The sequence below is a fragment of the Ctenocephalides felis genome, unplaced genomic scaffold (genome assembly GCF_003426905.1).
Source record: "Ctenocephalides felis isolate EL2017-DRISC unplaced genomic scaffold, ASM342690v1 CF-g0.4_SCAFFOLD_01604, whole genome shotgun sequence".
NCBI lineage: Eukaryota > Metazoa > Arthropoda > Insecta > Siphonaptera > Pulicidae > Ctenocephalides > Ctenocephalides felis.
In genome coordinates, this window is record NW_020537758.1 from 777,773 (window position 1) to 795,145 (window position 17,373).

General features: G+C 27.3%; 1 protein-coding gene across 1 annotated transcript in view; it reads right to left on the reverse strand.

Moving 5' to 3' along the window:
- LOC113372278 (ATPase WRNIP1-like) overlaps positions 1-17,373 on the reverse strand; it is a 75,364-nt gene that overhangs the window by 55,790 nt on the left and 2,201 nt on the right. The window lies entirely within an intron of this gene.

The following is a 17,373-nucleotide window of genomic DNA, read 5'->3' on the forward strand; positions in this document are numbered from 1 at the left end:
ATCTCAATCAGTGTGTAATAAATAATAACAAAATTATTTTTAATATAAAACTAAATATATCAACTATCAAAAAATCACTTGGATTTTTTTTATATTATTTCAGAAAAATTGAGACATTTTTATTTTGAATTTGAAAAAAAGAAAACCAGATGTTTTAAATATATAAAAGATTTTGTCCTTGATATTTGGTAATAGAATAAGCTTTTTTGCAGCAAATTATCCTAAAGCAACCCTGTATAATTTTGATAAATCAATGAATGAAAAAATGATTTTGTTAGATAAATGTGTAAGACAGACTTGTTCAAAATTATATATATATATTATATATATATATATATATATATATATATATATATATAACACGCTATTTTCGAATTCTTTATCGCCCTAGACAGTTTCTTAATTAATTTTGATCTACATGAAGAATCGATGTATATCGTGATGATGAAACATATTTTGTATCTTTCAAAGAGTTTGCTTAATATAAATAGAATATTTGGCAAACTTGTACAAAATTAAGCAATCTATAATATTGTCTAACATCATTACTTTAATAAAATCATATTTCTCCCAATATATCAATTCTATTATTATTATTAATGATTCCCAATACCGATTTTCTCTCTCCAAATCTGAAGATCTTAATTAACCTAACGTAATTCTTTCTTTTACCGAAAAAAAAATAATAATTCCAAGTCGGAAGTTCTAGAAAAAACCGTAAAACAGACGTATGTCCTGTTTGTTCTCGATTGTTTTGTTCTAAATTAGTGTTAATTAGTTTGGTCATTAAATAGTAATTTAGACTAATCAAATGATATCATCTTAATGAAATATCGGACGGTTATGATATTCAAGAAATGGGAGAAAAAATTTAATGTATTTATACACATGTATACACTTATATATATATATATATATATATATATATATATATGTGTGTATATATATATATTGGAAAATTTCAAGTAACTGAGAATATTAGAATCTTCTAAGGTATATGCGTTTATAGGTTAGGTTACTAAAGTTACACACACACATATATATATATATATATATATATATATGTGTGTGTGTGTGTGTGTGTGTGTGTGTGTATTATTATTCCAACAGCTGTGCAGTCCTCCTTCATCATCTAATGAATCGAAACAAAAGTTCGCAAGTGAACTGTTAAAAATCGACAAAAAAGGACTTTGTAAGAGAGCCGTGTGCTGTGTGAATGAGTAAAAATAAGACATTTTTAAGAAGCCCTCACCTCGCCTCACTCCATCGACATCTTCTCCTTATTTCTTTCTTTGTTCTTGTACTTTGTATTATGTTATTTTCGTTTTGTTATCTGCATGTTATTTTGTACTCGGAGCTGTCAAACACATGTCAGATATTACTACGTCTGACATATCACTCTGTTGTAATAAATACACTCGCATTATACACTGAAATAAAAATATATACATTTTTAAGTATATGTGTATTTATTACAACTTTAAATTCACTAATTTTACACTATTTGACACAACTTGTTATTGTAAACATGACGCCATATTGTTTACCAAAAACGGTGTTGCCATTGTTGAAGTTCAGGGTGCAAATTAGGCAACATAAGCAAACTGTAAATAAACAACAAAATATTTTTAATTAATAGAATTATAATTATTCAATTATAAATTATTTATAGAAATGAAAAATTATTATGATTCTAAGCTCTTTCTGAGCATGGTCTGAAAATTTTTCTAAATTACACGAATAAAATTTATGTTGGTACAGGGATATAGGGGGCTCCCCATCGAATAAGCCTCGGGAGCCCCCAACATGTACAATCAAATATTAATAACAACAATCCTGTTTTTACTTTACAAAATAAAAAGTCGAAATAGTTCTAATGCAAGAAGTTAACTTTAAAACTAGTAGTGTATGGCATCGTCCCTTAAGTCAAATTGCTGGAACTTCCCGTCCCATAATGAAATATTCCAAGAATATTAAATATTTTCAAATATTATTATAAATATTGTAATTTTTATTATTCGTATTTTATAGACAAATTATAAATTGGACGACGACGTTTATATATGAAAAGTAAATAAACAAAGCTCGATCAATCGGATTTAAACTAAAGTACATTGCCTATTGTTTATAAGAATTGTTTAAACTGAATTGCAAAGTTAAAATTATTTATTTGAGGTATGTAAGTGATGTTTAGAACTTTAGCTAGAATTAGAATTAAAATCCGATTTATTTTTGATACTCAAACAATTTGTTTTTTTGTAAATTTGAAAAAAAAACTCTTTTCTCAATCAACAAAAGCAGAAAGTTTTTCAAATCATTCAAATCGGATGCTTAGTTCTCTCAAAAACTGCTATTTTTGCCTCGTATCTTCGGAACGTCTGGAACTGCTTTTACCAGAAACTAATCAGCACATCTCCCTACCAACAGTAATCGACTGCTTTTTAAATTTTTCAAATCATAGTTAATTGTTCTAGAAATGAAATTCTATCTCTCAAAAATAAATAAAGGATACACACAAATTAATGTTCAATAAATTTTACATCATAATTATTTTTTTCTATTGTTTTTACTGGTTTGGTATGTATAATTTTCTCCCTTTTACATATTTATATTTATTATCAACTTTGTATTTATGCAATATGTTTTTTAGATTACTGAATGATGACACACATCAAGTGTCGAAACGTTAAATGACATAAATATTTTTTATATTTAATCTTTTTTTTAATTCGACGATTAGGCTGCAAAAATATTACAAATATATATATATATATATATATATATATATATATATAAATCATATTGAAAGCACAGTAGCCGTCAAAAAAAACTTTGTAAGTTTTTATTACATTTGATGAAGGTGCAAAATATCCACATGTATATATATATATATATATATATATATATATAAAGTTTTCTTCTGAACCCATATCAAATCGAAGTTAACGATATTTGAAAACACAAAGCACATATCAATAATTCGTTTTGATTTTATTATACCTTGCAGACATGCAAAAAAATCCACTGAGATCATTATCGGAAATAACAATTTAAATTTGGAAAAAATATTAAAAATATTAAAATATTATTGCTTAAAGATCCACCACCAGTATCTCAAAAACGAGTGATGTGTATGGTATTATATCATGATGCTATTTTTGAGTAGAGGGCAAAAGATACGTACCTTATTTTTTACAACATTGTCAATACTTTAACGAAAGTATTTTTTGTTGTTATCTTTGTTCATCTTGAGTACTGTTGTTTAGTGTACGATACTTAAAGATAATTTTCAGGTGCACGTTATTTAATTGTTTTATGAGGTGTATTGTTATTTTGAATTAGTATAATATTCATTTCATCGTATACTCATTTTTGAATATAATTATTAATTTTGTTATTAAATTCCGTTATTTAGTGTGATCAACAGGCACAGCATTCAATTATTCTCTTGATAAGTTCTCAATTGATCTCATTCATTGATTTTTCAACAGTATAGCTAAAATTGTATGAAAAGCATTCTTACTACTTCCAATGATTTCAATTTTCTTTCTAGTCGTGTAATGCGATAAGTTTTTGGTTCGCTAATTCTATTAAGTTAGTAAATCTGTACTTCAAATAAGGGTACATCGATATAGGTGAAGGGTGGCTATTTGATCCATTTTTTTCGGGATATTCGATACTTTCGCAATAGAAAAAGGACACTTCAGCAGCGCCGATATATATATATCGTGGCAGAAATTACATAATTCTACTTACATTTTTGTTCAATAAAACTATCATTTTTCTGTTTACATCATACAAAAAAATTTTATAAAAAAATGCATAGTGCTGACAAGTTAGTTGTATAAATGTTAGTGCCAAATCTCTAGTGCTGTGTACACTTCTCTATATGTAACTAACCAACGTAATGTAAGTCCACTTGTATTTTATATGTATTATCCATCTTCATAAATAATTTGTTTGCTTTACATATATACGAGTTTACATATATTGTATGTTTATATATATATATATATATATATATATATATGTATTTGTATGTATGTATGTATATATATGTATATTGCTTATTTACATGTATGTTTGTATGTATGTGCATATTTATATGTGTATACATGTAATTATATATACGTATATATGCATGTATGTATGTGTATATTATATTATGTATATATATGTATATGTATATGTATATATATATATATATATGTGTATATATGTTGTATATATATATTGTGTATATATATATATATCTATATTTGTGAGCATTTATGTACATATGTATATATATGTATTGTGTGTATATATATATATATGTATGTATATATATGTATATATATATGTGTGTATATATGTGTATATACATGTTTATGCGTATATGTATGTGTATACGTGTATAGCTATAGTTACATAGATAGGTATGAGTATATGTATGGTTCATACATGTACATGTACGTCGTTGTGAATATGCATGCACGTTGCATATATGTATATACGTATATTTATATGTGTATAGTCTTACATGTATATGTGTACATATATAGGTATATATTGTTGTATCTGTATATGTATATGTGTATTATATGTTTGTATGTGTGTGTATATGGATATATGCATGTATATATATATATATATATATGTATATATATATGTATATGTGTGTATATGTGTACGTACATATATGTATATATGCGTAAGTTTATATGAGTGTACTTAAATATTTTTGCCTATACTTTTTAATTATTTATTTAATTCTAGTCTCTACTACCTTTCCTATCTTTTATATTTGATTTGTTGTTAAGTGTTGCTATTTGTTAATTTTTCTCTTATTGTATAGTTACTTTACCAATCCACATATATTATAATTACCTAGATATGCTAATTTTCATACTGTTTTTAGATCCACTGATGATGACATTAAATTGAATGTCGAAACGTTTGGAAATAAAGATTATTTTATAAATCTTTGGCTTTTCTTTGTTTGATGTATCGCCCTCAAGAACTCACTCATATATATATATATATATATGTTATAGGTTTCCCAATGAATATTTTTTAGTTTATGTATACAACATTCAACTTTATACGTTTCGCCTTTCGCCATTCTCATTTTATCTCCGACTTGGCCTTTGAGTCCATTATGTGTATCCTGTTGCATAAAATATGCAATGTCATGACCATTAAGTAAATTGTTGTCTGTTCTTCCTTTTATTTTTAGTTTTATTTTATTCATTTCCATTTTGTTGCTCTCGTTATACACGACAAACACTAACGAGGAGAACATCAGGAATATATATGTTTGATTTAACTACTAAATATAATGAGGATTAAAAAACAACTAAATTTTAGTAAATGAGGTACTCGGGTACAGTCTTATTGTATGTACCCAGTACCCATATCCTTTACTTATTCTTTCTTTCAAATGTATCAATTTGTGTTAACAATATATATTGAAAAAATAAATAAAAAGTAGACGGGGTCGGGACTCGAACTGGCATCGATCAAGACTGCAAGTATGTGGGTGCTGTCAACTGAGCCACATCGACACGTCGAATTGCACAAATTGTGTGCGCTGTAGGTTAGAGGGCAGCCTGTGTTTCGAAGCAGAATGTCTTCGTGCTGCGATATTTGTGCACGCGATAAAATACTGCGCCGACGATACGATGGTCCGCTTCGGCGACGGCATCGTCGGACTCGGCCACTTCTGCGAGGTCTTTGGTTGGCCCAGGCTTTAAGACCGTCGACCAGAACGCTGGAAGGGTTCCACCCACTGAACAAAATTTCGTGTCCAGGGCCGGAGCGGTTCGATCGCGACGTGGTGCCCGGAGCTTTCGAGTCGGGCCGGCCAGCAAGAGCCGCCAAACTGTGTGGCGGCGGGCTTCGCCGTCGGGTTCCTCGAGTCCCGCGGACGTCACCTGGTCGAGTCTCCTGGTTGATTCCCGTGATTCCCGCGTCGATTCGGAATTCGGCCTGCGTCTGCCTTACGTGCGGCATGGTGTATGTGTGTGCATGGTGCGAATGTGGTGCTCGTCGTCGGGTTCTTTGAATCCGCGACTGTCGGGGTCGAGTCCCTCGTGCGATTCCCCTGGCTTTCGCGTCGATTTGGAATTCGGCCGGCGATCACAGTCTAAGTGTGAGTGTGCAATCCCGTCTCTCCCCCTGACTCCCATCCCCCCCCCTCGTGGCTGCCACCTTATCGTGGTGAGGGGGTACAGCTGGGCCGATCGGCTCAGTTGCCAAGAGCAGCCGGACCTCCCTATCCCCGAGGAGCTATAGCGAGTGCTTAGTAGCTTGACTTATTTTTTTGTGAGATAAATGAAAAACATTGACTATTCAACGTGTCGATGTAGCTCAGTCGCTAAAGAGACGAATTTTCAACTCTTAGGCTTGATCGAAGCGTGTTCGAGTCCTATTCTCGTCTCTATTTTTTTTTAATCTATATTGCTAAATATTGTAAAAAAATGTTCATAATTATTCATTCATTTCATATAAGTTGAAAGAAAGCTGTAAAGGACATGGGTACATACAATCTGACCATGCCTGAGTTAATTTCGTTTCTAGAACAATTAACTACGATTTGAAAAATTTAAAAAGCAGTCGATTCCTGTTGGTAGGGAGATGTGCTGATTAGTTTTTGGTAAAGGCAGTTCCAGCCGTTCCGAAGATAAAGGCAAAAAGTGCCGAAAATAGCAGTTTTTGCCTTTCGATTTTTGCAGTCCGATTTGAATGATTTGTAAAATTTCTGCTTTTGTTGATTGAGAAAAGAGTTTTTATTCAAATTTTCAAAAAAAATTTTTTTGAGTATCAAAATTAAATCGGATTTTAATTCTAATTCTAGCTAAAGTTCTAAACATCACTTATATACCTCAAATAAATAATTTTAACTTTGCAATTCAATATATATATATACACGTATATGTGTGTGTGTGTGTGTGTGTCGCATAGCCACAAACAATATTTCTAGAAAATTTTCAGTATCAATAATTTTAGTATGTATTAAAAATAACTAACCGATCGTGCAGATAGCTAGCACAAATTATATGAATGGTTTACCCACTGAAAAGCTCGCCACATTCTTAAGAGGCTTCAAATTAGTAAAATAGTTACTGGCCAATTTTCAGTCACACTAAACGTGGTTATAAAATTTCATAAAAACTGAATTTGAAAAACTTTTCTTACAATATTCTACAAAATGTGTTGCAGTTAAACCAGTAAATAAAAAAAATTGTTGCAGTTAATTATTATAAGTGATAATACTAGTTGACTACTTAATTAAAAAATGGACACTAAAAAATAAATTAATTGCTATTTTTACTTCAAAAAGCAAAAAAATCCACTAAATTTAAAGAAACCTCTTACGTCAAGAAAACAAAAAATTAGCAAATGGAATTTTCTGGAGAAAACATTAACTTCTACTTCAAATTTTTTTAAAAAAATCCACATAATAAAAACTCTATCTACTTCCCTTTCACCACCTTTATCATCAACAACCAACAAGATTTATCAATTTCCATGTAAAATATTATTATTATTACATTTATTATCCACAACGAATCAGTGCCCCTAATGTGTCCTAATGGGTCTTTTTACTTTCTACTTGTATGTTTTCGGAGCCCCCTGGCCACGCCCTCTGTCACTTCCATCCCTTATTTCTGTATTCATCCCTTGTAACTCGAATAAAAAAAAATTCAATGTAACAACACGACACAACGAGAATTAAATTACAAAGTTACAACAGAAAGACTCCGATGGGGCACACGTAAGGGGGCGCACATTGTGTGAATAAGGACTCATACATGGAAAATCTACTCGGTTAGTCCGGGGGATGTAGACACAGGGTAAAGGAAATAAATAAAATTAAAGAAATTAATTTAAAAATAGATATAAGGGTAATTTTGCTTCAAAATTTCTAAGCTCGGTTCCGCCAAAGTCGAATTTTGGCTCACTTACACAAACACATATACTTTTTGCTATCTTGGTGTCAAGCGATTCAGAATGACTTGAAACGACAAAAAAACATAAAATTAGCATGTCGGATTAAACGACATGACAAAAATATAAATTTCTCATTTGGGAACTCAATAAACCAAAAAAAAAATCCAAAAAAATATCCGGAATTTTCTATTAAATGCTAAAGAATATGAAAGATCGAATTCAAAGTGCTTATAAAAATAATCAAATAATTAAATAACAAATCAAATGAATAATAATTAATTTAAGGAATAAATAAATAAAAAATGAATTTTCAAATTAATAACAATGGCAAATAAAAAAGTGATCAAATTTAAAATACAAGAAACGAAGAATTTTAAATTAAGACTTTAAATTCAAGGAGCAAATAATTTAATTAATAATTTAAAAATAAATTTAATAAAAAATGAATTATTAAATTAATAAGAATGGCAAATAAAATTAATAAAATTAAAACTTTAAATTTAAAAAACAAAAAATAAACTAAAGAATAAAGCAACACATTTTGTCGTCGCCTCTCGTACTATTATATATATATATATATATATATATATATATATACATATACATACATATATAAACTTTATATGAGATTTTGTTATCATTTGCATCTTGTTTTTCCTTCTTGCTAAAAAAATTAATTATTTTAATGATACTTGCATTAGTTCTGCATTATATATGATTCACAGGTGTAATAATATATACATATATATACACACACACATATATATGATAGATTTCTTGGAGGGCGTATACACATATATATATATATATATATATATATATATATATATATAATAAAAATACAAAACAAAGTCAATTTCAACAACTACTTCAAATCTGGATTTTAAATTTAAAGTTTTTCCACATTTGAACATTATTTTATTTGAAATTTTGTTCAAGAAGTTAATTAAACTAATTCTTATATATATATATATATATATATATATATATATTTATGAATAAATTTATAAACTTTTTCATCAATAAAAAATAATACTCATAAGATTTCATCACTTATGACAAAATAAACAATAATGAGTTAAATTGTGTGTTGTAACTCTTATCACAAAACTTGATTAGTAGATCTTTATAATTTGATCTTTTCGTGTAGTAATTACTAAAAACATTACAAAATCGAGTGAATTTGTTGAAAATTCACTTTATAATTTGAAAAGTCCAGATCTGTCCCTAATGATGTCGGTCATTAGCGGATTGTATCAAGAAATTCACATTAACAGCACAAAGGGCTCCAATAATGACGAATTCTTATTTTTCACTTATTATTTATGATATACTAATGTATATACTAATATATATATATATATATATATATATATATATATATTATATATATATATATATATATATATATATATATATATAGTATTTTATGTTTCCCCAATAATAAATTCAATTTGAAAATTTGAATAAATACTTAATGGGTATTGGTAAAGAAATCTAGGAAATCTGAAGCAGTTTCTTTTTTAATTACTTATTAAATATCTAGAAAAACCAGAAGGATTGTGCTTTCAATTAAGAAAAGAAAATTTAGAAAAAATTCAGTAGCTTTGAAAATGATTTTCAAAAAAAACGTGGTGGAGCCTATATATAAAATTAATGTAATATTCCTTTTGGCAAAATTGTTAATAGTTTATACTTGTTTGTCTATTTTAATATTTATACTTGTTTTTTACTATGTTAATAGAACAATTGTTATTCATAAACAAAACAAATGTGAACAATTTTTCATGATTGAAATTTTGATAATTTTTGGTTAATTTATAAATTTGCATATTAAATATCATTTATTACATACCCTTATTGATTTATTTATATTTAATTATTATTTAAATTATTTTTGATATTTAGATTCACAATATATTTTATACTAATAATATTAAATATAATAATGGTAATAATTATATGATAAATAATATTGATAAACATGAAAAATTTTCTACCATTCATTATTTACAAATATTATGAAATATTTAGTAAATTATTAACAATTTTGCTAAAAAGAATAATAAAATCATTATATATAAATTTCTATTTTTTTAACATTTACAAATATTAGAAAATAATGGGAAAAGGCAAATGCTTAAAAAAATAGTTTAAAAAAGACAAATCCAATAAATTATGAAAGTTACTGAAGAACATCTGCCTTTGTAATTATTTTAAATTTAAATATGTGTTTCCTTGATATGTCTATTTCTATTTACAATTACTATTTTTTCCAAAAATGTTTTTAGTTCGGTCCTGTATTAAGAATGTTGTTCGCAATCTATCACTTCGTGAAATGAAGTTGTCTAAATCTGTCCTTTAGTGTGATGAATTATGATATTGCTCATAATATTTATAATATATATATATATATATATATATATATATATGTATGTATATTTATATATATATATATATATATATGTATATATGTATAGGAAGATAAAATTTCATCAAATCAAGGGTTGTCTACCAATAAAATCTCTTGGACTTGTTGTGCAAATAAAGAAGTAACATAATTATGGTCAATGCACCACCAACCCTTTCATCCCTCTGAACAACAAACACAAATGTGTTTCCTGGTAAATAACGATTTAATATCAGTCGAAATGTCGAAAATGAAGTTGATTTTGGGGCATTTTGAGATGTTAAGATACACGGATTTGTCTATCTAACACCAATTGATTAATTATTACATAAATTTACTAAGTAGAAGCTTTGGTTTTCGCCAGAAAATCCGATATACTAATTTCATGTTTCTCTTTCTTTGTCCGCAATAATATTGATAAAAAAATATTTATAAATACCTTAAACAACTATGTACTTACTACATTTTTCTGGATGATTGTTAAAAACATAAATCATATCAATCCATCCTTAGACAACTTTCTCTCCAAATCCAGTTTCACCAAATCCATTTTTCCTTAATCTTTGAATAAAGTCCTCATATTACTAACTTTTATATTATATTTTGCCAAAAGTAGGAGTCTCCTTCCTTCAGGTATCAAAAATGTGGTTTCGTTTCTGCACAACCTAAAAACCTCAGCTATTATTACCTCACAATGGTTAGAGAAATGTGTGAGACATTTGATATTTTGACAATGTAATGTATCAAATTATAACCACTATTCAGAGAATGTATATTTAACAATAGGGGTTGAAAATACACAATGGGAAATTGTTACATATTAATGTAATATGGAATATAAAAGATTGTCTGTCTTTGTAATACAGAGTGAAGTATTCAGCAATGCGATTAGGTTACTTTATAACTTATAAAATCTTTATATTATAAATGGTATTTTGGTTAATATTATTATATTACATTTATTTTATTACTATATACTATACTCTTACCATAAAATCTTCTATCCTAAAACAATTCCAAATTTTACCATTATAAATTTTTGGTCCATTATCTCTGTGCATAAGTTTAACACAAATTTTCTTCCTGTCGTGTGGGGTCTATTCTATTATAGAATTATCGTTATGTCTTTATTTGACGAATAAATTTAGCGGAATAAATTATTCATACGTTTTGCATTGGACAACCCTCTAAGGGTTGCGTCGATGGAGGGTGCTCTAACGTAAATTGAATTAGCATTTTGCGGTCCGGGTGACAAATTTAGGTGACTAAAATAGATTTGGTTAGTAGAATATTTAACTTTAAGTTTCATACCATATATTTGTAGTTCTTGTTCCACATTTATCCAAACTTATCTCTCAATATCTCTGTTTTTGAATTTACTGTTCATAAATCCGACATTTTGTTGTTCCGGACTTATTGTTTTGTATGATTTTGTATTTTGCTGTCTTAAACTGTTTGAATAAACAACAAACTGGCTAAAACACTTCTCTTCTTAAAAAACTACAACTGAACATTATTAATTGATATGAATAATTAAAATAATACTGTAACAAAATAAATGTTTTTAAATGACAGATGCCTACCAAGCGCTTCAAAAATTATGTTGGTACACCTGTACTGGTTGTCAACTTTTGGCGCAAAACTTTTTTTTTAATTCTTAATTATTTATAATTAAAAGATAATACAAATCAAATTTGTTTTCAAATTCCTAATTAATGATAAATAAATTAGAATCAAATCCTTTTACTGGCATTTTTCAACAATTTTACAACTTGATAAAAACTTATAACAATATTTACATTTTAACGAGTTTGAACGTAAAATAATTATAACATTTTTTTATAGTTACAAGGAAATTAGTTATACAAAATATAAAATATAACTATATCTATATATAAATTAAAAAAATAACCTGAATAAAACGCCAAACTCATTGTGCAGAAAAACTTACTTGTTACTTCAGTAATTAGATCACGCAAAGCATAATTATAATTTATCTATATATATATTAATATTTCATGTTTTAAAACATTTATACAAGATTTCTAGCACAATTTATGAATTTTAAAACACATTTTTTGTTGCCACAAATTATTTAACATTACTTTTTAAACGTGTTGACAATAGTGTTGCCATACGCGATAAATAGTCCTCAAGATGATACATAAATAAAAACCGTTAATTAACGGATTTTATTTATTTTGAAGAAACCTATTATGTTTAATTTATATGTGATAATATGTTATAATATATAATATAATTGAATTACAATATAATATAAATGAAATTGTTGCTAAAATTAATTTTGTTTTTATTTAAAATTCAAGAAGTTCACTTTGAAAACGTGAACGAACTTCAACACGTAGTTGTACAAGGATTTAAAAGCTGTCAGTTTACTGAAAAAATGTTGTGATTTTATATTTATTTAAAAACGTGTGTACTAATTCTAGAAAGTGTTATAGATATTATATAAATAAATGTACATTAATGGATCCATATAGTAACTCATAATATTGTGGATGCTTTGATTGCATTTCAAAAGGTATAAAAATGGCGATGGCGACTAACGTATGTACTGATATATAAATATCAAATATGTATTACATTTATATATATATATATATATATATATATATATATATATATATATATATATATTCATATTACAAATATATTTTATAGGGGTGTTTCCCAAAAATATCCTAAAAAACGAATTGTGTTCTGTTAAAATTTTGTCAGGCCCAGCCCTCGTTATTATTACAATTTGATAATAGGGCGCTGCAAAGCAAATGAGGGGTAAAATGTTAGTACAAATGGATGGAAACGAGAGACTACAGGATAAATGCTGTCTTTTCTTAATAGACTTCTGTAATGGGGCTCCAGGAAAAGGAACTAATAAAGAATAGATTCATAAGCAAAGAATAGATTCATAAAGAGTAAGATTTGTAATAAAAGGTAATTGATTTTTGTCTAAGTAATAGAGGAATCATGGTGAAAATTATTTGGTAGCAATTATATATATTAAATATATATATATATTTTTTTCAGGAATCCTGGTTTTTTCTAAAAGCAATATTTTTTTCCGGATTGTGCTAAATTTTGTACAGGCTCTTATTTTTAATAATTAAAAGCCAAAAAAATTATCAAAAAACTCATCAGCAAACTTATAAACACTTATAGTATTGTTTTTATTGTTAGCAATTCTGATTAAAAACTTTTGATTCTTTCAAGAAAAAAATTTGTATCACATATTTAAATATGATTTGTTATGCACAATTTTTATTAGAATAATAATTTAAAAAATACAAAAGTTCCAGCCCCAAATTTGAAATAAAAAAGTAAAGTCAATTTAGTAAGAATGGTACCAAAATAAAAAAATTGGTGAAGTCAATTTCGTCAACAACAAAGTAAAGACAATTATATTAACATAATATAATATAAATTGATGATTGGCGAACCAACAAATTGACTCCAGGAACCCTAATAATTTATAATCATAATTTAAACATTAATTATTATTAATTTGAAATAAAAACAATAATAAAAATATAATATTATAATGGTAAGAAAGCAATTTGTATTATTGTATGTACTTGTGCCATCTGTGTATTCATCCAATTTATATTTTACCCAAAGTGTGAATCTTAGATAACAGTTAGATATTTTATTATTTAAATTAATTGTTTATAAACGATTAGTAACAACAATTCTAATTTTAATATTTTGTTAAAGTATATAAAATCATCTATAAATCTGTAATTAACAAATTGTACTTGTTGTTGGAACAAAATTATAAAAAGAGTTTGTTAAACTTTGGTGTCAAAATTTTCATGCGGCATCCACGTTTTTGTTTCTAATAACATTTATTTAGTTATAATAAAATTATGTATTATTATGTATATAAAGATTTGATTTGATTTCTAGGATATTGAAAAAATAGCTTCAAATCTAGGAGAACATCCAGTGGTGAAATAACATCTCAGAACCAAATTTCAATCATCTGGACTATGTATACTCTCGAATAACTTCTTAAGAAGCCAGTTGCAGTATATCATATCATTCGTATTCAATATTGGCAAAGGTTATATGTTTACAACATTTAACCTTACATTACAATAGCAAAAGTAAATACTGAAAAAAATGAAAGTAATTCTCAATATTTTTCAAGAGTCTCTTAAGTATCATATCATTCATATTCATATATTGACAGCAAAACCAAAAAAACTGCAAAAATGGAAGTAAATCTCAATATTTTCTAATAGTCTCACATACTCTTTGTAGTCACAAGAATATTAGTCATCAACATAGTAAGAATTGAAAATATGAAAAATACAACAAGATATCTATCCTTGTCGTCACAAGAATATTAGTCATCGATATAGTAAGAATTGAAAAATATTGATACATACAAATCTACCTTTGTAGTAACAAGAATATTAGTAATCGACTTGTAAGAACAGAAAAATATGGAAGATACTAAATATTATAGTTAGTATTAATCATGACTCAAATAATATCATGATACCTTAATTAACTAAACAATATCTTACTACTTACTATAATGGACTTGGAACAAACGAAAAAAAATTGATCGAATTTGGAAAGTATCATTCATATTTCATGGATCATTATGGTGTGACAAATGATAGAAAGATTACAAGTTCTCACAATTTATCAATGTTAATTACAATGCAGAATTTGTTAAGAAAATGGAAGCATAAAACATGAATATCTAATTATTAAGTAAAGTTATCAAAGTCAAGATAGATTAGATAAGTAGATTGAAGAATGGATGAAGAAAGGACGTACTAAAATTTAATTTGAATAGTTATTATTGATTTAAACATTTTGACAAATCATTTCATCATTAGCATCACAATATTCAATGTTCATTTACTCAACTTTTCTTTGTTAATATTAACCCTTTCCACTAACGGCGGCAAAATTCATATAAATTTCGGAATTTGCGAGTGGAAAGGTGTTAAATGCTTTATTACTAATTAAAATATCATGATTGGGGCTAAAATCGACTAATATTTAATCGACTAATTAAAAGAAATAAATACAGTGTTTAATACTACGAGTGGATTTTTATATTGGAAACCACAAGTTGATCTCTTCCAGCGAATACCTTACTGAAAGGACCCATTATTCTGAAGAAAGCTATTATCAAACCAGTAAATCAAACATTATTCCTACTGCTCAACCCTAGACACCAGGAAAGGGTTGCTCGGACATTATTACCATATCGTATAAAGAATCTACTACAGTAACCACTAACCAGGACTGTGGATCTACCAACAATCGGACCTCCAACCCATACCTAAACCCTACCACCAACCACATTATATCATTTCAATATATATATGAAATATGTGAGTTAGGTGTTGATATATATTTTGATAAAACGAAAGACTGAAAATATCAAAATTTAATACATATCATATGTTTGACTTCATTTTATTATATGATTATAAATATATACACAAAATATAAATATGTTGAATTCTAATGAACAGAGCTTACATCAAGAACTTTGATGTTCATTAATAATCTAAGCGTGTAAATTCCTGGTCTTAATTCGATGAGAAATGAAAATAAAACTGACAATAAAGTTAAAACGTAGAAAATAGTGTGAGTAACTACAATAACTAATCTAAAACACTCTTAATGTCCTAATCAAACAAAATTTATCGTTTTTCGTAATAATATTCGCTAATAAAGAACATTTCACTGTGAAAGCAATTCTTTTATGGAGGTTATATGTGTTATTTGACGTTTCATTTGCGAATGACAGTTTGGGTGTATTTTGGGTGTACACAGTGTCTTTTGTCTCTGAATGTTGGTAAGTCGTTTTTTTTTTGGCGTCCGTTGGTCATTTTTTTTGGGTTTTAACGGCGTGTATTAATGTACTGAATGAACATTTTATTTTTGTATATTTAATTATTAATTAAATATTTAAGCTATTATATATAAGTTTAAATATAAATATAATAATATGTATTATAAAGCGGTATTTGTGATTGATTGCTGAACATACAGTAGTGTATAATACTTTGAGGTTATTCCACATGACTAACTTTTAATTATATTTATTTCATTCAGAAGAAACATTTAATTCTAAAAAAAGATACGCAAAGAAAATGTAAAGTTCAATTTTACTGTTTTCCCTTCGGGTCTGCAATTATTATATGACTTAAGCCTAGGTTTGAACAATAGTTGATTCAAAAACACTGTCTGTCAAATATAAAGTATTTTGAAGAAGAAATTATCTTGGCGACATTGTTCAAAATAGACTTCTGTTAACTTAATGTAAGATTACATTCACGGACAAAACCATAATATGAATATATTATATTCTCGTGAACCATTTGTGTTGACAGTTGAGAATGATAATTATTTCGAACATGCATTCTTGTAAAATGTTACGAGAGCATAAATGCATTTGACTCACTAAAATCATACTCCATACTCCAACTGTCAACAACTAATGTTTTCATTTGTATTTCTAGTCAAATGAATTATAATATTTAACAATAGTTCATTTAAACTAACTATTTTTGTTAATGCTTATAGAACATACTCAGTGCACAAATATCTCAAAATGTCGGAAGCTGCTGATGATCCGATAATTAAAATTGAACCACAAGAATATCCAATCGAAGACATTAAACCAGAAATTGAGGAAGACCCTGAATCGTTTCAGAGGATGACAAAACATGTCTAAACAGATTTATGAACTCTATAGTGAAAATAGAAGAAAATGTTGAACAGGAATTAATTCAGACTGCTCCTTATAAATGTGATAAGTGTCATAGAACATTTAGAAAGTTACATATTATTTAGAACAGCATATGATAAATTATTGTCATAAGTGTCCAGATGCAAGTGCATTAATACAATACATATAAATCTCATACAGGTGAAAAATATTTCACATGCACAAAGTGCAGTAAAGCATTTACTGAAAAATATCATTTAGATCAACACATTTGTGCTCGCGCCAGAGAACAAATTTCACATTTGAA